The following is a 24,498-nucleotide window of genomic DNA, read 5'->3' as shown; positions in this document are numbered from 1 at the left end:
TCCTCTTGAACACAAAAATAAACAAATCATAGACTGCAAACAAACCAATGACAGCACAATCTAATTGCTAAAATATGCATGAAAAGGGAATAAAGCTCATTACAGAATACATGAGTTCTTGGTAGAAATTATTTATCTGCCTCAGAGTTTTGCCATCCCTTTGTCTGGAATAATTCCCCTGCCTCTCCTCTTCACCTGACTGGTTCCTGCTCATCCCTCAGCACTTAGCTGAAATGTCCCTTTCAACTAGGAGACACCTTCCCTGACTACCCCACCTAAATTAGGTGCCTTCATTCATCACCCTTCCTTATTTATCCTCTGTCTGTCTATCTATCTATCTATCTATCTATCTATCTATCTATCTAACTACTTATCTATCCACCTATCATCTATCTATCTGGATATATTTTTAGGTGTCCTTCTACCCCACTTGAGTCAAAGTTCTACAAAGAGAGAAGAAATCATTTTATATAGGTCACCATGATTTTTCCAGATCCTACTTTGCCTTCAGTGAATGTTTATGGATAAGAAAAAAAGCTACTCAGTCAGGGTACATTGACTGCCAAGAGCCCCGAGACAATGAAAGCATGCTTCCTTTAGTTTTCTTGATAAGCTGAATACTCCCTGCCCCTGTTGTTCTGTGTGCAAACACATTGCATTATTTGGCCTCAGTCTATTTTCCCCTGCGTATGTTGCATAAAGTAAAAAATTCGTGGTATGGTCATAGGCCAGTGGTCGGCAAACTCATTAGTCAACAGAGTCAAATATCAACAGTACAACAATTGAAATGTCTTTTGAGAGACAAATTTTTAAAACTTAAACTTCTTCTAATGCCACTTCTTCAAAATAGACTGGCCCAGGCCGTGGTATTTTGTGGAAGAATCACACTCAAGGGGCCAAAGAGCCGCATGTGGCTGGCGAGCAGAAGTTTGCCGACCACAGCCCTAGGCTAAGCAAGGAACCAGGGGTAGGTAAGGCTTCTTGGAGGATGTTGCTTAATTAAAAGAGGAGAATGAAAGGGACCTACGATTGTTCTCATTTGGAACTTCTCAAAGGACATGTTTGTCTCTAAACCTCAGCCATTTGCCTCAATCACATCCTAGCAACAGGACATTGCTGATTCTCCCCTCTAGTGGTGGAGCCCATTTTCCCTCCCATCCTACCTAGGTTGAACTGTGACTTGCTTTGACCAATAGAACTCTGGCACATGTGACATAAGCAGAGACCTGAAAGTGCTTGTGCTTTGGGCCTTGCTCTCTTGATGACCTTTGGACTCTTTGACCACCACCATGTGAAGCAGCTGATGAGGAGCAAAACTTATCCATCACAGCTGAGGACCTCCCAGCCTGACCAGTCCACACCACCAAACATGTGAGTGAAATGATCAGAGATTACCCAACCTCAAGTTAAGAAACCACCCAGCGAACCCACACAAACGTGGGAAAGTAAATGGCTTCTGCTTTAAGCCATTTGGGAAGTGATTTGTTAGGCAGTCAAGTTAACTGATACAGTCACAAGTAGCGTATTACTACGTGACTGGTCCAGGAGCCTGTAAATTGTAAGTCTGGCACTAGTACCCTACAATTTTCCAAGGTATCAAAAGGAACTTCCTGATCCAAAGTTTGGAAATCATTGCATTCTAAGGCATTTTCCACTTCCAGATTTGCAAAAGAAACTGTATATTAAAAATTCTGAGGAGCCACGCAGTAAAAGGAAAGATACCTGCTAAAAAAATGCTAAAGACACCCTCCCCCTTTTCAAATTTTTATGACCTCTTGGCATCACAATATTGGTATCAACCTCATTGCTGAAACCCTACTCTGAATGCAATGGAAAGGGGACTGAACAAGAACTGTGAGATCTTGATTCTAGTTCAAGGTGTAGAGTTTACACACTGTAGAGCCTTTCACAAATCTAATTGGGTAAAATTAGATACGATGAGAGACGTAATTCCTTCCTTTCTAGGTTATCAACCTAGCCCTGTCACCTTGGGTGGAAATTTTTAAAATGATGCACAACACATTATTTTCTGTATTGTATTCTGTTTTTGATGAGTCATGAAAACTCCAAAGTGGCAAATCATTCATTCATCTCAAAATCTTTGTTGAGAGTGTGCATGCTGGGGATATATTAGTGACTAAGTTGCTCCATGACAGCTTGTATTCTAATAGAGGGAGTGGTACATTTGTTCAACTGAGGAATCTACGTTGATACACTATAATCATTAAAAGTCCATAGTGTACATGACAATACACTTTTAGTGTTGTGCATTCTACTAGTATGCTTTGGACAAACGCAGGATGACATGTATCCATCATTGTATCATACAGAGATTTTTCACTGCCCTAAAAATACTCTGTGCTCCACCTATTTATCCCTTCCCCCACCCCAACCAGTGGCAGCTGATCTTTTTATTGGCTCCACAGTCCTGCCTTTTCCAAAATGTCACATACTTAACATCATACAATACGTAGCCTTTTCACATTGGGTCCTTTCATGCAAGAATATGCCTTTAAGTTTCTTTCATGTTCTTTAATTGCTTGATAGCTCATTTCTTTTTAGCACTGAACAATATTCTATTGTGTGGATGTACCACAGTTGTTTACTTATTTACTTATGGAAGAACATTCTGGATACTTCCATGTTTGGGTAATTATGGATAGAGCTGCTATAAACAGCTGTGTGCAGGTTTTTGTATGGACATACTAGTAAGTTTTCAGATTCTTTGGGTAAATGCCAAGGAATTCAATTGCTCAATTATATGGTAAGAGTATATTTAATTTTGCCAAACTATCTTCCAAAGTGCTGTGTCATTTTGCATTCCCACCAGTAATTAATGAGAGTCCTTGTTGCTCCCCATCCCTGTCAGCATTTGGTGTTGTTTGTGTTCTGAATTTTGTCCTGTGTAATAGGCATGTAGATATCTGGTTGTTGTTTAAATTTGCATTTCCCTAATGCCATAAGGTATGGCTTATCTTTTCATGTGTTTCTCTGTTCTCTGTATATCTTCTTTGGTGAGGTATCTATTCAGATCCTTGGACCTTTTCTTAATCAGGTTGTTTGTTTTCTTATTGCTGATTTTTAAGTGTTCCTTGCATATTTTGATAACAATCTTTTATCAGATATGTCTTTTGCAAACATTTTCTGCCAGTCTGTGGCTTGTTGGTTTTTTTTTTGTTTGTTTGTTTGTTTGTTTTTCATTCTCTTGACATTGTCTTTGGCAAAGCAGAAGGTTTTAATTTTAATGAACTCCATCTTATCAATTATTTATTTTATGATTTGTTCTTTTGGTGTTATATCTAAAAGTTTTGGGCATTACCAAAGTCATTTCAAGTTTCTCCTGTGTTATCTTTAGGACTTTTATAATTTTGCAGCCTACATTTAAGTCTGTGATCCATTTTAAGTTAGTTTTTGAGAAGGGTGTAAGGTCCAGGTTAATTTTAATTTTAATTTTTGTATGCAGATGTCTAGTTGTTCCAGCACCGTTTGTGGAAAGACTATTTTTGCTAGGTTGTATTACCTTTCCTTCTTTGTCAATTGTGAGTGACTGTGTTTATGGAAATCTATTTCTGCTGTCTCTATTCTATTGGATTATCTATTTGTCTATTCTTTTGCCAGTAACATATTGTCTTGATTACTGTAGCTTTACAGTAAGTCTTGACATTGGATAGTGTCAGTTCTCAAACTTTGTTCTTCTTCTTTAATACTGTATCAATAGTGTATTGGCTATTCTAGGTCTTTTGCCTATCCATACAAACTTTGTAATTAGTTTCTCAGTTTCCCCAAAATAATGTGCTGGGATTTTGTTTGGGATTACATAGAATATATATATCAACTTTGAAAATCCTGACATGTTGACAATATTGAGTCTTTTTATCCATGAGCTTGCAATGTATCTTCGCTTATTTAGTTCTTCTTTAATTTTGTTCACATTATTTTTAATGTCAGGAATGAGTGCAAGAATAAGTAGGAATTACTAAAGGAAATACCAGAAAAGAACATTTGATGACCTGAATTTATGGAATCTCTTATCATTATTTAAATCCAAAAGTATGGCAAATTCAATCTGTAGTTTATCCAAACAAACAATTAAAAACGTTCTGCTATTTGACTTACATGTCTCATGAAAATGCTATTGACATGGTTAGGAAAACAAAGCAGATGCTTTCTTGTCTTCCCGAAAGAAGCTGTCATCACGGATGAAATTTGATCCTATTTCATTTTTATCCCATAAATTGGAGAATAATATCAAAGTCTGCTTTAAACGATTAAGTTTCCTGGCTATTTATCGATAATTTAGTAAATGAATGCAAAATATTGTTTAAAAAATAAGGAGCTCTCCATCAAATAGATGTCTTTTTCTGCTCATTGAGTGGGGAATAAAATTGCATTCAGTTTTAAAATGTAAAAGCTGGCAATTACATAGTCCAATTCCTTATATTTATTCACATGGATGGGAGGACCAGGAAATCAATGACAAGGCCAAGAGAATACAAGTTATTTCATGGCTCAGATCAAATCAGCCTCACTCCAAATCCAGCATTTGGGGATTTCCGGATGACTTTACTCTCACTGGTATTGGGGGGAAAATTCCAGAATTCCAGGCAGACATTCTAGAAACTGGATGTTAGAGAAAGGCATTCTAACTTAAGAGTTTAGTAGCAGTTAGGAAATGCTACAGGAAAAAAAATATTCAGAAAAAGATTTTTCTAAGAACAGAGTCATTTCCTCCAAAAGACCAACATTAAAGTCTAGAACTCAGAGATCAGTAAAGGAGTCTGTCTCCAGAAGATATTGTTTCTACACAGCTAATTTCAATCATGTATTTGACTTTGTGCTCAATCTTTGCCAATGATAGGAGTGTTCCTCCTCTTTCAGAAACTGTTTACATCCTGTTCACTGTTCTCTCTCCAAAGCCTACAGCAGTGCCATATTTATAAATATAATAATATTTATAAATATTATTATAAATACTTATAAATATTTATTGAGTTAATTTAGAGAGAAGTATACTTCAATTAAAAAAATTATCACAGTAAATTTGTTTTAAAAGAATCTTTCATGATAAGATTTTAGCTTTTACCATTAAAAAAAAATGTTAAATAGCATCAGTGGATTTTTATTATTTTTATTATTATTATTATTATTTTTTTTTTTTACAAAATAACAACAGGTCATATTCAGCGGCCACTTGCTATGCACCAAGCACTGTGTCCAGCATTATTCATCTATTTTTTACAGTTTTTCTTCACACATCCCAATCAAGCAGGCATAATTGTTTTCTCCTTGTAACTATGGCATAGAGAAGCTACATAACATGTCCAAAATGATTCGAAAAGGTACAAGCTTAGAGCCCAAATCTTTAGCCAGCCCATTGCTGTCAGGAACCTCAGAGTAAGGATTTGCTTTAACCTGCATAAATGGAAACTCAGGACTCTGCCAGTTCTAGGTTTGGTTGTTTGCCCTAACTGTATCTTTTATGGATGCTCAAAATACATTCTGCAATTGTGTCTGCAGGAGCACTGTGACTAATGTTTTATGCAAGGCTGTGTAAACTTTGGATGAGGCAAATTGATTGTAAAAGAAAGCTATAATACATGAAGATAGGAAGTGTCAACAAGACCTATATTGCCCTCAAATTGAGAATCTCATTTAACTAACAAAAGCAGATAAATTCAATGTTATAACTGTCACTCCAGAAAAGACTCATTCAAGAATTTCAGGACCTGAAAATAGCCTATAATCATAAATGTTACATTATATGTGTTATTGCATCTAGATAAGTTAGAATTTATTCCATGAAAATGACTAAGAAGCACTTTATTCCCTTCCTAAACAGAAAGGATATTTTCACAGAATTTTAAAAATTACATTTCCATTTTTGATAAACCTTTAGTTATGTTTATATAACTAAAAAAAAGTAGTACACTTAATTGACATGCTTGCAGAAGCTTGTCTTAAACCACTAAATTTCTTCTGTGACTGACAGAATTTAATAACATACTATACTTTTATATTTTCATGATGAACATGGTTACTACAGCCCAATTAGCAATTATTCAACTCATCTTAAATCTATTTTTCAGACAGCTAAAAATTAATATTATTTAATTTTAAAATGTTTTGGTATTCTTCTTTTCCTCACTCATCTTTTTCTCAATGCACTTTAATTCATCAAAATAATTTTTTATAGGCTTTTAGTATGTGGCTTAGTACATAGAAATGATTTGTGGCTGCAAGCAGAACTTATAATTGCTATATAAGGTAAGAGCTGTCTTGAATAACAATTCTTTTTTAGGATTTTCATATTTATAATATTAATATTTATTCACTCAAATTAGACTTTATTTTATTTGTAATAACTATAAGAATGAGCAACAGAGCTCTGATAGAATGATTAAGAGATAATATATAACCAGCAATTCCACTCCTAAGTATGTGTCCAAGAGATATGAATACATGTACCAAAAAGAATTATTCAAGAATTTTATTGAACAATTTGCTTTATCTGTAATAGTCCCGTACTGGAAACAATTGAAATATTCACCAATTGGAGAAAAAATAAATAAATTGTGGTACTATATATTTACATGATTGAATATCAAATAGGAATTAAAAATAGGACAACTATCTAATCCACACAGTAATGTGGATTTATCTTGAAAACATTACATAATGTGAGAGAAACCAGCTATAAGAGAGAATACATTGTATGATTCTATTTATATGAAGTGCAATAAAATAAATGATATTAGCAAAGCTAATAAGTGAAGATAGGATTCAAAATAGTGTTTATTTCTACAGGAGGAATGTTAATCAATACAGACTACATACAGAGAAACTATCACTCTGAACACTTTTCAACACACTTTGTTTTACAGCTATTATATGTCGACGTTGATGCCCCTGGGCCTATTTCATTACTTTAACAGCTTCCCCACCTGGAAAATGGAGTATGCAGTAATACTGCTTCACTTTTTTCTTGAGCAAAAATTAAAAAAAAAAATCTATGAAGCATTTAGGATAATACATGATACATAACACATATCTAATAAATGTTAGCTGTATTGTTGACTCCTTGTTATAACCAGCCATGCCAGAATGTCTACTTCATCTCCCACATGCTCGAGGCTTTCACCAATGGCCATGTGGTCAGTACAGCTGCACAGGGCCCATCCTCAGAAAGCTCTGTTTTACTGTCTTGAGATTCCTAGTGATTTTTATCTTTGAACTGTGTTTCTATAAGTGACATCTGATGAGACAATGGATTATGTGCATGAGCGGAGGAAATGCACTCATGACATACATCCATGATTATTCTTTGCTGCTCCATTCATGCATAGCATTCTTGATGCCCCATGAGCACAGAATTCCAATGGCCCCATGACGTGTGAAAGGTCAGCAACACAGAAACTGGGTGCAAGGTAAGTGTGTTACGTGCTTTCCATTCCAACCAGAACTTGCTCTGAATCCAAAGTGAAGGCAACAACCAGAGGGAAACTTTATCATGTCCTCTCTTACTTGTGTTACTTCCCTGTACTAGCTAACGAGTTACTCTGAAAATGATGACACATTGAAGGAAAGGACAACCCATAGTTCCTTTTCCTTTCAGTTCTTCCTTACTCATCAGTACAGTGAGTTTAAGACAGAGTGCTGGTAGAATGAGCACATAATAAGAAGTAGAATAAAAACAATTGCATTAATTTTGTGATGATTCCACAGTTCTGATAAGACCAAAACAGACTACAAAATGCATATGCACATACTGGCTACAAAACACAAATGATGTAATTTTATTGATTTTTGCAAATGCCCTTCTGTTTGCATTAAAAACTAGTATTGCATGATGTAAATTTGAACAGTAAAATTGATGCTAATAATTTTAAATGATTATTTTTCTTAGAATGATATTAAACAACAAATAAAAAATATACGAAATTCCAAAGAGAGAACATGGAAGACAGGAGATATCTTTATATTTTGTACCTAGAGTTGCATTTCCCTCTCCCCACCCCCCACCCCCGCCTTTTCGAATAAAAGGCCCCCCATTTTCATTTTGCACTGGGCCCTGAAAAAAAGAGAGCCTGCTGTGTCTTTTCCTCACTGTGACTTCTCCCCAAAATCCCACCCAGCCACCTTTTGCATTCTTCTTGGGCTCTCCTGGTCTCCAAGCCATCAGTCACCTATCCATTTATGTTTGCATGCTTCTCATTACACCCTCACTCTCAAATTAATTTTGAACATGCTATCTCCCCTAACTGTCTGTCTTTCCTGAAGAGCAGGAACAGACTTGACATTCATATCTGCCATGAACTAGAATCACTGGGACCACTCCATGGTCAAAATAGATCCCAGGATCTAATGATGAGCAGAAAGAATCAGAATCTCCAGGACTGGATCATTTAGCTGCGTAGCTAGCTCGAGAACTATAATAGTTGTTGGTATAAATGAAAGACTACTAATGGTCCCAGTCCCTGTTCGGGTCATTCCTTTGGTTCCAACATTCTCTGGTAAAATCTGGTCTATTCTTGTACTGCTTCAATGCTACCTAGTTCAGTGAAGTCTTCCTGATGTTTACCCTCACCTCACACCCACATCTTTAACTTCCTGACCTCCAGTCCCTTAATGTATACATGTTATCTTTGATACAGAGAAAATTCTAACAGGATTTTACTTCTTAGTAGACTCTGATAGCATGAAGGCACAGCAGAGTGGGGACTAGGGTGAGGCAAGTGAGGCCTTGGATGCCCATAATCTCAGGAATCAAGAGAAATTATATTTTAATGCAATATTTTAAAATAAAAAATTCATTGCAACCATTGTTCCAGGATGAGCAACATATCAATTTTTTAAATAAAGACTGGTTTGGACCCTGCGCTGGTCTCATTCACTTCAGTCTAACCCCAGCCCTTTTGGGTCCTACGTTTTATTTGTCTTCTAACCTCAGTTATTATTGAATGAATGAATGTCTTGCTTCCTCAAACCGATTCATCATCAGCTTGAAATGTACAGATCCTGGCAAGGAAGATGGACAGCTATGGTGAAATGTGCTCATGGGTCATGAAAATAGTTTGGTTATGTCTTCTGAAATCTACAGGATTAGGACTGCCTTCCAAGAGGTCCCCTTAAAATTCTCCTTCATTGTCCTCACTGGTGTAGAATTAGGGGAAGGGGAGAAATGCATGATCTATTGGTAAGCATTCTTTCCCATCACACAGCCTGTAAGACTGCCCTTAGAGGGCCAGTTCAAATAGAATCCTGGCAGTTCATGTTGTTTCAATAGCATCGCATTAAAACTGTCCTCCCCATTGTTCTGAGACATTATTACAATCACAGTCCCATGAATTGTTTGAGTCATGCCTCATTATTTATTTAATGTTTTAATTTACTCTGTTCAGAAGTTTCCAAGCAAAATGAGATCAGAAAGGCAAAGCCGTTTGAACAAAGGGAAGCAACAGTGTTTGTTATACTTCATTCTGTGTACCGCATTTCCTCTTCAGGAATTTAGCTCCAAGTTATACTCAAGAAGAGAAGAAAAAAAAAAAAAGTTCCAGCAGTCTATAAGGCCTAGCATGTACCTTTCTGATGGAAGATTGACATCACCCTTACCTACACACACGCACCATCACCACCTCCACCATCACCACCTCCACCATCTCCCTTATTACAAAAGTTGTTTACTCTCTCTTGGGCCCCTGCCATGACTAGTCAACTCTTGTGGCCTATCAGGGCCAGGCTTTTTTCCTCAGTGGCCAACGTTTTCACTCACAGTTCGCCACCAGGGGGCGCCCTGATTGGAACAAATGGTGAGACTCCCAAGAGCTTTCCTGCAAAGGAAACAAAACATCCCGGGGCAGCCTTGCTGCAAGGCTAGGGAACTTCTCTGCAAAGAACGACTCACCAGCCACAAACCTGCAAGTCCTATGGTGCAGCCTTCTTACGAGTAAAGAGTAAAGAAGAAAACACGGATGTGTCGCCAAGGACGGAGGGGAAATGGGATCCCTGGAGTTTTGAGGGAGAGGTCCCTCCTCTGGCCAGAGAGCCTTGGGGTCTTCCACTTGCCTGGGGAAGCTCCCTGAAATTCTGTACATCAGGCGCTTGGCACAGTTCCTAATTTCCTGACAGTTGTAGCGAATGCTGTCTGTAGGGGTGGTGGCTTCTGGCCCCCTTTCCGTGGGATGCTTCCCAGAAACTGGAATAAAACACACGCCACTGCCTGGCAATCCAGAAGTCTCAAAAAAAAAAAAAAAAAAAAAAGATCTATACATTGTCCAGGCAGCTGAGGTTTCATACAAATCGTCATAGCTCTCTCACACTATACAAATGTATATTGACTAATGAAGTCGGAATTAGTTTAATATTGCCTACAAGAAAATAGTCACACCCTGTCGTCAACATAGCTTTGCTGCAACTGTAGCTTCTGACCACTACATTTTCGTTTTGGGGGGGGTTCCTCGGTATTTTTACTGCTTTATTTTCTCCTTGGCCTTCAGGACTTGGGAGTGGTGGTGGTGGGGGAGGGGTGGGGTTGGAGGGAGACACTTTAGACATTCACATCTGCCTGGGCAGAATTTTGCGAGTATAAATTATTTTTGTCTTCCGGTTTTATTGGTACCTATCCAGGGCCAGCCAAGACAAATTCATAGGGCTGCCCTTCTGGAACCTGTGGAGTGCCTCAACCCCAGCACACACACCCCAGGATATGCCCAGTGCTGCGAAAGGGTGTCTTCCTGGAGGGCCAGCCAGGTCTTTTGCAAACTCCCATCCCCCGGGGTGGCGATGGCAAGAGAACACCCCACGCCCCGCAGGAGCCAGTGTGCCGTGTCTGCCCGACAAATGCCACAAGTTGTTTGGAGAGAAAAAAAAAAAAAGAAAAGAAAAAAAAGGGAGGAGCACGGCCCGCCGGCAAAACACGGCTGCACTTCTGCAAGTGACCTCCTCCCCGCCCCCGTCCCGGCTCCCCATTCCTTCCCCTGTGCCGACTGGAGGAATGACGCCCAGCCGGGTGGGTGAACGCGCGGCCACCGGACACCACCGGGGCGACCTCGCCACCCGGGCCGGGGGCCCCCTTGGGGGGGAGGCACCACCGGGGGGATCGGAGGCGGGGGAGCAGCCGAACCCGGGGCGGCAGGTGTGTGTGGAGGCGGCCGATCGGAGTGGCGGTCACGCAGGGAGCAGGGGAAGGGGGTACGCGAGAGGCCGGAGTGACCGACGCGTCCCCCAGTCCCCCAGCCGGGCGGGCGGCGCCGGCGGCGGCGAGACCGGCGGCCGGGAGGCCATTTCCTCGCTGCGCCCCTGGCGGAGCCGCTCCGCCTGCTCTTGGCCGTGACCGTGGCCGCTGCGGAGCCGGCCCGCCGGGAGGGCCGGGGAGGAAAGCAGGTCAGCGGTCCGCGTGCGCCCCGGGCTCGTTGTGGGGCGCGGGCCGGGCGCGCGGGGGGCGCGGGGGGCGGGGCCTGCGGCGGCGGGGGTTGGGGGGGTCCCCGGCTCCCTGCGCCTATAAAGGGGGGCGGCGGGAGGGAGGGCCCGCGCGGCCCCTTGGCGGCCGCCCCTCTGCGCCCCGACGAGTTGACATTTGTCCCGCGGCCGGCGCTCCGCTCCCGGGGACCCGCCGCCCGCCGGCAGGAGGGGGCGGAGGGGGTGGAGACTGCGGGGCCGGCCAAGGAAGGCGCACAGCCCGGGCGGGCGGGCGGCCGTGACGCGGCGGCGGGGATGAACTTTGCATGGATAATGTGAGTGCGCCCGGCGCCGACACCTCCTGCTCCCCGGGCTCGGGGCGAGCGCCCGCCGCCGCCTTCCCCGGGCAGGGGCGCGCCGCCCGACCCGCTCCGGGGACCCGGCGATTTGGCGAGAGGACCTCGCGCGGAGGCAGGGGTGAGGGGGTGTTTTTTTTTGGGGGGGGGGGTGCGGGGGAGGGGAGGGGCGACAGTTCCAAATGTCCAGAGGGTGGGCAGGATGGCGAGCGGGGTGTCGCGGGGAACTGGAGGGGTGCGGCCGGCCGGCGGAGCGCGCGCGGGCGTGGGTGGGTGGGGGTGTCGGTGAGCCGCCCCGGTACCTGCCTCCGCGGGGTGGGTGTCTGCGCCCCGCGTCCCGGAGGATGTGCCCTGCGGGGCCCGGGCAGCGGCGCGCCCCGGAGCCGCGGCGTGGGCAGCGGCGGGTAGCCGGGGGTCCCCCCTCCCGCTCCCATCGCAGCGGCTCTGCTTCTCAAACCCCAAAACCCGGCTGTTGACAGGCTCCTTGTGAAATGGAGTTTGGCATCCTCGGCGCCGAACCGAGTGGAAGTTTCCATGATGAGGAAGTTCTGTGACACGGGAATTCGGAAAAGGTTGGCAGACACGGGGGTGCGGGAGAGGGGGGTGCGGTTTAAAGGGACTGTGGGTCCCCCATCCCCACCCCCTACCGCCACCCCCTTGTGCTCCTGCCCCGGAACTGCCGGGTTTGGGAAGGAGAATGATCCTGATATATGGGCGTGCGCTGTCACCGACCGGTGCCCGTCGCCTCTGCCAGTCCCTGGCGATTTCGCCAGGCTCCCGAGCCAGCCGCACTTCTTTGCCTTGCTCTTCTTTTGACGCAGCATCTCTGTCGGAGTGGCCCGAAGTGTGTTCTGATGTCAGAAGTTATGCCAGTTGTGTGCCCCCACTCCAACCCCCCAAGAAAAGGACTCATTTGGAGGAGTTGTTTTTTGTTTTTGTTTTTTTTACTCCTCGTGGATTTTGTCCTTCTGCTGTGGTCACTTTGGAAAAGGATTTCCCAACGACCATCGTAGGGTTATTATTAGGGCTAAGTCTTAAGCCTCTGGTTTGTTGGGGAGAGAGGGGGCCTGGGGTGAGTACTTATTGATTTTACAAGTCTTCATGTTCCCCCAGTGGGAAACTGTAAAGGGTTTAGAGGCATAACCATTTGTAAAGTGAGTCAAAGGAAAGAATGTATCTCAACAGATACGTTCAGATTCTAAATTCTCTCCCCTCTCCACACAGATTTGGGATTCATGAAGATTCAGACAGGACCCCTAATCAGTAAAAAGCAAACATTGAAACAGGCTACCTCTTAGCAAGTTACTGGTCTCAGGTGCTAGTGAGATTGTTTTTAAAGAACTTTTTTTTTGAAGTTCACACACCTATAGCACAGCAGGGACAGGTGTGTTGGGTCATGTAGACCGTGGGGCAATATTGTTACATTATTTTGCCTTCTATTAGTTGAGCATCCTTATTAATACTGTAATGATATATAGCATGCATTGGGTTACAAAGTAAAACTTGCAGTTTAGTCAAAATATTCCATGATTCACTCTGAATATTCACCGTGACTGCTCCCTAACTCACTTGTTTACCTCTCTTGTTCTGAAACAAGTCAGGGACTAGGAAACATTTTTCTCTTTTAGAAAAACGGTGTTTTGAGCAGTGGATGTTTTTAGGAGTTTTGGCTCAAGTGTTTTAATGGACTCTACCAGAAATTCAATACTATGATTTATTTGGGGTATTATCTGGGAAGGCATTGGTGAACAACCATTTATTATTTGTGATTGTTCAATAGACACTATCAGAATTTTATTTTCATGACTTTCAAAGTTTTGTTATGCATTAGAAGGAGGACCATCCGTGAGTAAATATGACTTGCTTTTATTCTCCAGCGAATGGAAGTAAAATGAAACTGAATATAGCCATGGAACTTTATTTTATGAAGCAATTCCTGTTGGCACTGCCATTCAAAGGCATCATTTTATTGACATTGAAATATTTGTTTTATCAAGTAACTGGCTTTCCAAGAGTAATAAACATTCCGTTTCTCCCCTAGAAATTCTTTATAGTAAATTCTGCTATTAAAATAAATTTTAATCTGCATCTTTGAGAAAAGGTTATTTCTTAAAGTTTCCTTAAGAGAAGTGTGGATTCCTTTCCTTTTTTGTTTTGTTTTGTTCTGTGTATTTGGGGGAGAGGGGGAAGGGGTTGCAATTATATGAAGCACAGGGTGTGTGGAGCCACACATAGGATTGCACATTTCTTTTTTTATTAAGCTCATCTTGGTGATGGAAATCAGAGTAAAGGTGGTTGGTTTCTTCAGCTCCTTTTTGCCGTTCTAGTGTAAGATTGTGTGTCACCTTTTTAAAAAGCCTTTCCCTGACTACTTGAGTCAAGACCATCCCTCATTCCTTCTGAGACACTGGTTTTTGTGCCCCCTTCCTTGGTTTTATTTGCAATCTGAATTGTTCATTTCAGTTGGTTCATTTTATTGATTACCTATCTCCTGTGTCTAGAATAGAGTCCATGAGAAAAAGTATCTTGACTGCTTCATTCACTCTTGATCCTCCAGCATCTTGGCACACAGTAGGTGCTGAGTCAATCTTTGTTGAATAAAGGAAATGTTGCGCCCAAACATTGTGTTCACCAAATTACCTGACTAAGCATCCTAAGTGGGTACCAATTGGGCATGCCAAGATCTGTGCCTGTATTTGTGTGAGCCATGTATATATGGGTCAATATTTGTTTATCTCTCACTCTCTTTTAAGATGAAAGCTAGCCCCATTTAGCTTAGTGATGATGCAGTTATTTCTGAGAGTTTTTCTTGGGGGCATTTGCCTTGAGTACATGGAATGCCTCAGCAGCAGTTTGCCTTACCGGATTCCCTGAAGACTTTGACCTTCAACGTGCTGGGTTGCAGCAGAATTTTTATGCATTCCAGTGGTAGTGTCAGTGCTAAGAGTGAAATTCCAGGAAATAAACATCACTGGGTGATAGCAATGCCTTCTCACTCAGCAGGTTCTAGCAGAATCTCTAGCTGATCTACAAAAGTGGTGGTTGGGAAAAGGGCAGATGAGACTGTCAGGATCCCACACAAGATACAAATAGACCTTGGAAGTAGATTGGAAATAACCTGGTGGTTACTCTGTGCCCTCTCCCTTTGCCCCTCTTTTCCCACTTCCATAAGCAGATTTTGAACCAGATGATTATGGGAAATATTGCATTATCTGAGTTTCCTAGTTGACTGGGCTGTGATACCCAAGGGGGGGTTATCTTCAAATTAGCTAGTCATGGGAACTTTTTTGACAATTGAGATTAAAAGGAAGTTACGATAGATGATTATGGGAATTTGTTTTTCTTTATAGAGTATCGACTCTCAGAAACGTGTCTGAGTAAATGTATAGAAGTTTTACAAAATGATGAAACTGGTAGGGGACAAAAAAGATAAACTGAAATCTTAAGTACTTATTGCTTTTGAGTATTTAATTTAGCTCTGAGCTTCTAAGTAGCCACGTTCAGAGAGAGAGGAAAAAAATAAAAGAGAACTGGACTATGCATTAAAGTTATAAGGATATCTCAATAACATTGGCAAAGTGCTTACTATGGTGCCTGACATCTAGTATATACTCCTATGAAATATCAAATCATATAATGGCCAATACTTGAACTTCAGTTCTCCAGAAAACGAAGTAAAGTTTTTATATGATCATGACTTTCACCAACCCTAGAGAGAAAAAAAATATGCAGAAAGCATAATGATGTAAAGTAACCCGGTGGGAGTTTATCTTTGGAGATAAGCTAAGCCATGGTCCAGCAGTGGAGATCCTGGAGATTGTCCCCAAGGCAGAAACAGAAAACCTAGAGGAATGAATGGTTGACATGTTCTTTAGGCTGACTTTCTCAAATATCCAGTGTCACGGCCAAGCTTTTCACTAAAGCAATCTGAGAGGGCAGGCCAGCCAGGTACTTGAAAATGACACTGTGACCATAACCTCTCTGAACAGGTGGCCTTGTGCTTTGTGTTTTACTCTATCTAGCTCCTATCTTCCTTACAGCAGTTTGTTTTCAGTGTCCATTGCTGTCTCCCTACGCAAATTGTGATGAGGGGCTGTGGGTTATTCATCCTTGATTCCCAGCATCTAGCAAAGTGTTTCATATATGAGCAAAGGTAAACACTTATTCAAAGGGGTGTCTGTGTGGGGGGTACAGGAAGAGACTGGACAAAAATCATATAGCTATGGATGAGGATAGCAAGGTGGGGAGGGAGGTAAGGGCAGAGAGTGGAGTGGGGACCAAATGGAGGGAAGTTATGGGGAAGGCGGAGGAGAAACAATTGTAGTAATCTGAACAATAAAGATTATTAAAAAAAACAAAAAAACAAAACAAAGAATGAATCTAGGATGGGAAGGGGTGGTGCCTCTCTTTCTCTTCTGATTTTGAAATTAAGTGTCATCTTCTCACTTGATTTTGCCCAAAATAAATCTTCACTGACCAGATTGCATCATGCCCCAGCTATTTTGCTTAGTCTAGTGTCTGAGGTGGTTGAGTAATGGGTGGCGAGTTAACTTCTTGCTTTTACTTAAAGTCATTTTGATGACTTATTTGATTCCTCATTCAGTCTATACAAATCTGTGTGCCTACTGTGTGCCTGGCCTTGCTAGTCATTTTGTAGTTCAGCATTTAGCCCAGTGACCTTTGAGACAATATGCATATAGAAATACAAAGAGATTCCGAAATGGTCTATACTGTGATAGAATGGAACTGCCTATTGGGATCTCTTATATGGCCCCCTAGATGAAATAAAGTTATTTTAGCCTGAGGAAGTGATTGTTTACAGTTTTGGTAGTCCATGTGTATTAGTGTAAATTGCAGTGTGATTTGCACAAGATTCTCTTGGTATCTCCATGGTATGGGATTAAATATGTTTCGGCCAGTAAGTCTCTGATTAAGGATATCACTCTCCACTTTAAGTTCCCTAACTTATTAGTCAAATGACATTTAAGTAAGTACTGGGGGGAGGGAGACTATCCGAGTCACAAGTAGTGTATTTCCATATCTTCCTCTCAGGAATCTGGTCAACTGACAGCTAAAATAGTGATCTATGTCCAATACTAATGTTTTTTTGTCCATACTGTCCCAATTTCAAGGGACTTTGGAGACTTTATGGACTGGCAGCTCTCTTGCAGCACTCTTTTTTATTGACCAAGAAACTGAGCTCCATTGTGAATTTAGGTAATTTTTCCAAATAACAACTCCGGAGAGTCTGGAATTAGGACCCAGAATCTTCCTAGGAAGCATAATATAGCTTTTACATAGACAGACACACATATACATATAACATATACAATCATATGTATATTATGATATATGTATATGCTAATCCTATACAATAAAGATGTAATATGCAAATGACCATCACTCCAACACACAAGATGGCCACCCCCAAGTGGACACCAGATGGCCAGCAGGGGAGGGCAGTTGTGAGCTATCAGGCCAGCAGAGGAGGGCAGTTGGGAGCAACTAGGCCTTGCAGGGGAGGGCAGTTGTGGGGGTGCCAGGCCTGCAGAGGAGGGCAGTTAGGAGCAACCAGGCCTGCAGGGGAGGGCAGTTGGAGGGTCCAGGCCTGCAGGGGAGGGCAGTTGTGAGGGACCAGGCCTGCAGGAGAGGGCAGTTGGGGGGCACCAGGCCTGCAGGGGAAGACAATTTGGGGGGAGCAGGCCTTAAGGAGAGGGCAGTTACGGTGACCAGGCTGTCAAAAGAGGGCAGTTAGGGGCGACCAGGCTTGCAGGGGAGGACAGTTAGGGGCAATTGGGCTGTCATGGGAGCAGTTAAGAGTCAATCAGGCTGGCAGGGGAGTGGTTACGGGGTGATCAGGCTGGCAGGCAGAAGCGATTAAGGCAATCAGGTGAGCAGTTGGGAGCCAGCAGTCCTGGATTTGAGAGGGATCCCAGATTGGAGAGGGTGAAGGCTGGGCTGAGGAACACCCCCTCCCCTCCCATGCATGAATTTCTGCACCGGGCCTCAAGTAATATATAATGTACATATAACATTATAATAATATAACAATATTTATAATAACATATACATGTGTGTACTTGCTGAGATGAGGCACACATCACAGTTAGGAAAGGATTAATTTGAACTAAGTTATTCGTTCAACTTCCTCATCCCAAACGACAGCCTTCAAGTGATCAAGAATTTAGAGATTTATTCAGAAAGTCATGAGTGATAAGCTGATTAAAGGAAAAGCTTGGACAAAGGAATGCACATTAACAGCAGGTATGCTTTCTTAATTTGGGAAACATACTAGTGTGACTCCTCTGTTGGCTCAGGAGTGTTTGAGATGAGGAGAGTGAAAAGATAGTCATGGTTTTAGTGGCATAATGTATGGCTATGACTGTCAGGAACCCATTGAGTATGCTGATTTTTGTGGCATATATTGTTCTATAATTCTCAGGATGGCTCAAATATACATTTACCCTCTTTTTGTTTCTCTTGGAATACTGTTTTCCCAGATTTTAATAATGATTGCACAGAATAGGTGCTCAAAAAAAAAAATTATTGATAACAGTTCTGCCATTTGTGGGTTTGGGTCAGTTTTTCATATTTCTTTTCCACAAGCTTAAATGTCTCACCTACTTGCACGTCCAAACATGCAGAATCTGCCTCTGACAGGTGTGTGCCATGTTCTCACAGAGAGTGAAAAAGGCACTGCTTGTCTCTGGGCTTTGGCTGTGGTTCCCATGCCCAGCTTCCAAATCGCAGGGAGAATTCCGTAGTCACTCTGGATTTATCTTTATTGAAGTTGCACTAAGGTTGTCATCACTTTCAGTCCTTCATAATCCTGACTATTTTGGCAGAGCCTCATTGTACTTTTTACTTACTTTACTATTTACTTATGATACCCTATGGCCAGTTATGTTTGACTACATGGTGTGGGAGTTTAACTACATAATGTGGGAGTTTACAGAGCCTATTTTTATGCTAGTGTGAGCTATAAATATCCAAGATGGAAAGTAGGTAGCAAAATATTTATTTGTGGCCCTAGCCAGGTGGTTCAGTTGGTTGGAGCATTGTCCTGTACACCAACAGGTTGCAAGTTCAATCCTCACTTAGGGCTCATATAGGAAGCAACTGATTGGCGTATCTCTCTCACATTGATGTTTCTCCGCGTGTGTCTCTTTTCCCATCTCTCCTCCTCTTTCTCTCAGATCTCTCTCTCTCTCTCTCTCTCTCTCTCTCTCTCTCTCTCTCTCTCTCTCTCTCAAGCATATTCTTGGGTGAAGATTAAATAGATTAAATAAATAAAAATTAAAAAGTTAAAAAAATGCATGTACATGTGTGGGTGTATGTGTCTGTAAAGCTAAAGTTTAATACAAAAGGTTGTGAGAAATAGTCTATGATGTTACACTTTAAAAAACTAGTCTCATTTTTTTTTTCACCTCTGACTACCTTTCATAATAAGTGATAACTCACAGGAGCAGTTTCTAGTCCCAAAGCATAAGCGTTTTTGCTTTTCCACAAAAAAAAAAACAAAACAAAACTATCAATTTGATTACGACACTGATTAATGCTGCCATTGTTGAAGTATTTTGGGGACGATGTAAAAATAATGCTAAATTGAGGTTACTTTTAACCTCCTATATAATAAAAGGCTAATATGCAAATTGTTTCCTCCACCTGGAGTTTGGGAGTTCTATTAGGGGGTGAGTTGGCCGGCCAACAGCCCCCAGCCCTTCCCTTAGGCCAGCCCTGCCGGATTGCCCCAGATTGGGGCAGGGTGGCCAAACCCCACCCATGCACAAATTCATGCACCAGGCTTCTAGTAAATTATAATCATAAAACATTTCTTTTCTTGACTTTACTTTTTATGATAAGATGTATTAATTTACATAAGCCAGAAAATGTTTAATTTCCATTGTATGTGTTTTTATTTACTTTTTTGAATTTCACCTAAGCTTCACTGTAATTTCTACTCCACTTCCAGAATCTGGAGATCTAGAATAATGTGCTTATATTTGAATGATAGCTACAATAGGAGAAAATAGCAGTCTGTATATATTCTTGAATTATATGTCTTTTATTTTTTAAAAAGAAAGCAGGCGAGCCTTATATAAAAGAGCCTTTAAAAAAAAAAAAAACAATTCAATTGTTGATTATCTATGCAGGTGGTGAACATCTCAATTTATCCTGTAAGTGATTTGAAAAATATCTTGTCCCTGTGAGGCCTCTTGGGAAAAAAAAAATTCAATTGGCTTTTTAATTTAATCTCATGTTCTATAGGTTTGTAGATGTAAGGTGTTGCTAAGGTGAAGGCAGCATCTGGAATGTACTCTATATGCACCTATTTACTGTTAATTATGAATATGTGATCAGATTTATCTTTATTGAAGTTGCCACAAAAACTAAGCCTTCAAGCTTTTCTCTTCCTCTGGAGTTTGTCTATCCATCTATTGCTCCCTCCAACTTGCTTCCCATCCTCCAGTTCATCCATCCATCCATTTATCTATCCATCCATGCATCATATGTACATCAGGCATCTACTGGATGCCAAGCTCTAGGGTAGGTGTCCTGGTATGCTGGGACAACCTACAGGAATTGATTTAGTGTAGGACAGTCTTTCTCAGCCTCTGAAATATTGGCATTTGAGCCAAATAATTATTTGCAGTGGAGGGCTGTCCTGTGTTGTGCAGTGTTTTAGTATCATCACTGGCCTCTACCCAGTAGATGCCAGTTGCATCCCCACACATCAGCTGCAACATTCAAAAATGTCTCCAGATACTAAGTGTCTCATAGGAAACAAATTCACCCCCATTGAAAACCACTGGGCGTGGAGTGAAGGACCAGGACTGTGGAGTGGGTATGCGTAGTTTCATATTCTGGCTTTACCTGGCTTTGTCGTTGATGCTCAGTTTCCTCATCTATAAAATGCGAAGGGTAAATGAAATCATGTAACACCTGACCCATAGTTAAGTATTCCCAAATATTAGCCATATCTACTGGTGGTAGAATTAATACTTCAATAATAAATTACAATATTGATTAGTTCTATAATGGAGTAAGTACAATGTGCAGTGAGAACCAATAGTTGGGGATGGGGAGAGTTGTAGGCAGTAAGAACACCATATATACCCTGTTTCCCCGAAAATAAGACAGTGTCTTATATTAATTTTTTCTCCCAAAGTTGCACTAGGTCTTATTTTCAGGGGATATCTTATCTTTCCATCCTTTTCAAAGGATGTCTTATTTTCGGGGAAACATGGTAAATGTACAAAGTGGGATTAAAGTATGAAGTGTCTGGGAATAGCAAGGACCTCAAGAATTGCAAGGAGCCCCAGTGTCTGACTAATATGAAAAGGACAATAAATGAGGATATTAGACCTGGTAAGAGTCACATGACAAACACTTTCCAGACCACAATAAGGAAGATGGACTTTGTCTTGGTAACATGAAGAGTTCTTTGGGATAGATACTGTGTGAGAGAGAGACGGGAAATAATGAGACTCTTAGAATAATCCATTGAGAGATGATGGCTGCTGGCACTGAAGCAGTTAAATGTTGTTGTGAAGTCTTTGGGAACAGATTTTACTTTCTCTAAAATGTGGCAAAGTTTTTTCTAATTTAACCCTAATAATCTTAGCAAGCAAGATATACACTTAGGGAGCACATTTTACTTTCTTCAAGATGTGGCAAATTTTTTCTAACCTAATTCTAATAATGAATCTTCTTAGCAAACCAGATCTGCACTTAGGGAGATTTCAAGTTTAATTTGAAAGAAGATTGCATGATAGATCCTCTTTAAAATCTTTTCAAGTGAAGCTTAAAGACCATCTCGCAGCCTATTTGTAGCTGAATATTACTCAAGGGTTCTCTGCTATTACATGTATTGATACATGCCTACAGTTTCTGTGTCAGGTGGAAATATACTTCTGGATGCCTACATTGAATTAAAATTGTGATGTTGAGATTATATAGTATTGTGTTGATTTTCAAACTGATAGGGATTTTATTTCTTTAATGATCAAAATTAGAGATGGTAGAGAATATGAGGGAATGAATGAATGAATGAGAGTGATATGTAAATACTACCTACTTAAGGATAAAAATATTTTGGAAATTTTTTTTTTACTTTTCTGAGTTTTAATTTCCTTAGTCATAAAATGATAGGAGTTTATAAATTAGACTAGAGGCCTGGTGCATGAAATTCATGCATGGGTGTGTGTGTGTGTCCCTCAGCCCAGCCTGCACCCTCTCCAATCTAGAACCCCTCAAGAGGTGGCCAACAGACATTCCTCTCACAATCTAGGACTGCTGGCTCCCAACTGCTCGCCTGTCTGCCTTCCTGATTGCTCCTAACTGCTTTTGCCTGCCAGCCTGACAATCCCTTAACCACTCCCCTGCCAGCTTGATTGCCCCTAACTGACTTCTCCAGCAGGCCTAGTCCCTCCCAACTGCTCTCCCATGCACGCTTGGGTCCCTCCCAACTGCCCTTCCCTGCAGGCCTGGTCGGCCCAACTTCCCTCCTCTGCTGGCCTGGTTACCCCTAACTGCCCTCCCCTGCAGGCTTGATTGTCCACAACTGCCCTCTCTTCCACTGCCCTCCCCTGCTGGCCTGATCACTCACAACTACCCTCCCCTGCTGGCCATCTTGTGGTGGCCATCTTCTGTCCACATGGGGGCAGCCATCTTTGACCACATGGGGATGGTCATCATGTGTGTTGGGGTGATGGTCAATTTGCATATTACTCTTTTATTAGATAGGATAGAGGTGGGGGCCAGCTGGTTTGCCCTAAAGGGTGTCCTGGATCAGAGTGGGGGTTCCCTTGGGGTGTGGGGGCCTGGATGAGGGGTCTGTGGTAGTTTACAGGCTCGCCTCGCCCCCCAGTGACCCAATTGGAGGCTCTGGTATTTGGAATTTATTTATCTTCTATAATTGAAACTTTGTAGCCTTCAGCAGAGGCCAAGGCAGGCCAGGAACTCAGCTTTCTTCATCACCAGGAAAACCCAAGCTTCCTGCTTGCTCCATGGCCACAGCCATTTTTGTTGGGATTTATTTTTCTTCTATTATATGATTGAAACTTTGTAGCCTTGAGTGGAGTCTAGGGCTCACCAGAGTGTATGGGAAAGCTTGGCTTCCTACAGTGCCAGGGAAACCCAAGCCTCCTGTTTGCTTTGTGGCCGCAGCCATTTTGGTTGGATTAAATTGCATACTTGCTCCTGATTGGATGGTGGGCATGGCTTGTGGGTGTAGTGGAGGTATGGTCAATTTGCATATTACTCTTTTATTAGATAGGATAACTTCAAATAATTCTTAGCCTAGGAGTTGGCAAACATTTTCTAAAAATAGGATATAAAATAAATATTTTCAGCTTGTCAGTCTCTGTTGAGGCTACTTAACTCTGCTGTTGTAGTGGAAAAACAGCCATAGGTAATATGTAAATAGACTTGCATGGCTGTGTACCAATAAAACTTTATTTACAAAAAAACAGATGGTGGGTTGCACTTTAATAACCTCTGCTAGCCCAGCAGGAGGCCAATAGAAATGCACTGAGAATCACATATATAGTTCAAAATCTTCTAATAGCCACATTATAAATAAGTAAAAGGCAACCAGTGAGTATAATTAAAATAAAATATTTTATGTCCCCCAATATATTCAAAATATTAATATGTAATCAATAGAAAAGAATTAATGAGATATTTTACTTTTTTGGATTAAATCTTAAATATTGGGTGTGTATTTTATATTTGCAGCATATCTTCAACTATCTACCTTTCAAGTGCTCAATAGCCATTTGTTGCTAGTAGTAATTAGGACAACCCAACTTTAGCTTTAAAAATCTATAATTCCAACAAATTCATGCAAAAATAACTTAAATGCATTATGTCAAGTGATTGAAACACTTTCTTTTTCTTGCCACATATATTGGTTAAAAAAACACACTATCCATTGAAATAAAATAAAAAATGCACAGTAGCTCACAACTAGAAGTTTAGTTTTTACTCATGTGAAGTTGAAAATTGCTGTTTCTGATGGTTGTTGACTATGCTCCACGGTGGTTCAGGATTAGACTCAATTCCTTTGGTCTCGGGCTCCTCCATCTTTAGCTCATGGATTCCAAAGTCATGTGTTCATTGCATCAGACCACTGAGAGGGGAGTGAGAGTGGAGAAGCTCACTGGCTTCCTAACCACCTTGGCTTGGAAGTGACACAAACTCATTTTGCTCAAATTCCACTGATGAAAAGGAATCACGTGTCCCCACAAAAATGAAGCAGAGTGAGATGGTCCCTCCTGAACAGTTGCCTTTTAGTGCTGACTCTATACTATAGAATGGGGAGCAAAGATTGTTTGGTGAACTGTGTTGGCTACTCTGTTTTTTTAATTCTTATGTAGATTTCATCACATCGCTGTCTTGTTGTTTTTGAAGGCAAGGGATGGAAATATCTTTATAGTAATGAAGTAATCCAGTTCTATTTTTTGGTGCAGTACCACCCTCCTATCTGACCTAATTCTGTTTCCTGATTTCCTTCTCACTTTTAGGGGGTCGTCTTCAATCTTGCTAGCCCTGGCTTTTCCTTTTAGTCTTTGACCATCATTTTGATTTTTTTGGTAGATCAGTATTGGCCCTGATATACACATAGTTTTGGGAGTTTGTGATTGACCCTGGTATTACTGGCACATCATTAATGTGCTCATTTATTTTGAAGGGAAATAAAAGTTTAAAGTAGAGTTGTTAGGGAGCAGAGGCAAGCGCTGAGTCT

General features: G+C 41.4%; 1 protein-coding gene and 1 long non-coding RNA gene across 6 annotated transcripts in view; one reads left to right on the top strand and one right to left on the bottom strand.

Annotated features, from left to right (window-relative positions):
* Nucleotides 1-9,345: 9,345 nt before the first annotated feature.
* Nucleotides 9,346-10,418, bottom strand: LOC118715409. The gene is made up of 2 exons (XR_004986881.2): nucleotides 9,902-10,418; nucleotides 9,346-9,790 (listed from the first exon to the last, which is right to left on the bottom strand). It is a non-coding gene; the product is annotated as an uncharacterized LOC118715409 (long non-coding RNA).
* Nucleotides 10,419-11,757: 1,339 nt separating this feature from the next.
* THRB (thyroid hormone receptor beta) overlaps nucleotides 11,758-24,498 on the top strand; it is a 285,578-nt gene continuing 272,837 nt past the window's right edge. For 4 of the 5 annotated variants that reach the window (XM_036431621.2, XM_036431619.2, XM_036431617.2 and 1 more), the window contains exon 1: nucleotides 11,758-11,871. The gene's annotated coding sequence lies outside the window, so the exon portion shown is untranslated. Of the gene's footprint in view, nucleotides 11,872-12,223; nucleotides 12,323-24,498 lie in introns of those variants that run through there. The other variant, XM_045579324.1, reaches the window with a different exon arrangement.

Source organism: Pipistrellus kuhlii, unplaced genomic scaffold (genome assembly GCF_014108245.1).
Source record: "Pipistrellus kuhlii isolate mPipKuh1 unplaced genomic scaffold, mPipKuh1.p scaffold_m20_p_11, whole genome shotgun sequence".
Classification (NCBI taxonomy): domain Eukaryota; kingdom Metazoa; phylum Chordata; class Mammalia; order Chiroptera; family Vespertilionidae; genus Pipistrellus; species Pipistrellus kuhlii.
Note: the sequence above shows the minus strand (reverse complement) of the source record. Positions and strands in the feature narration are given on the sequence as shown.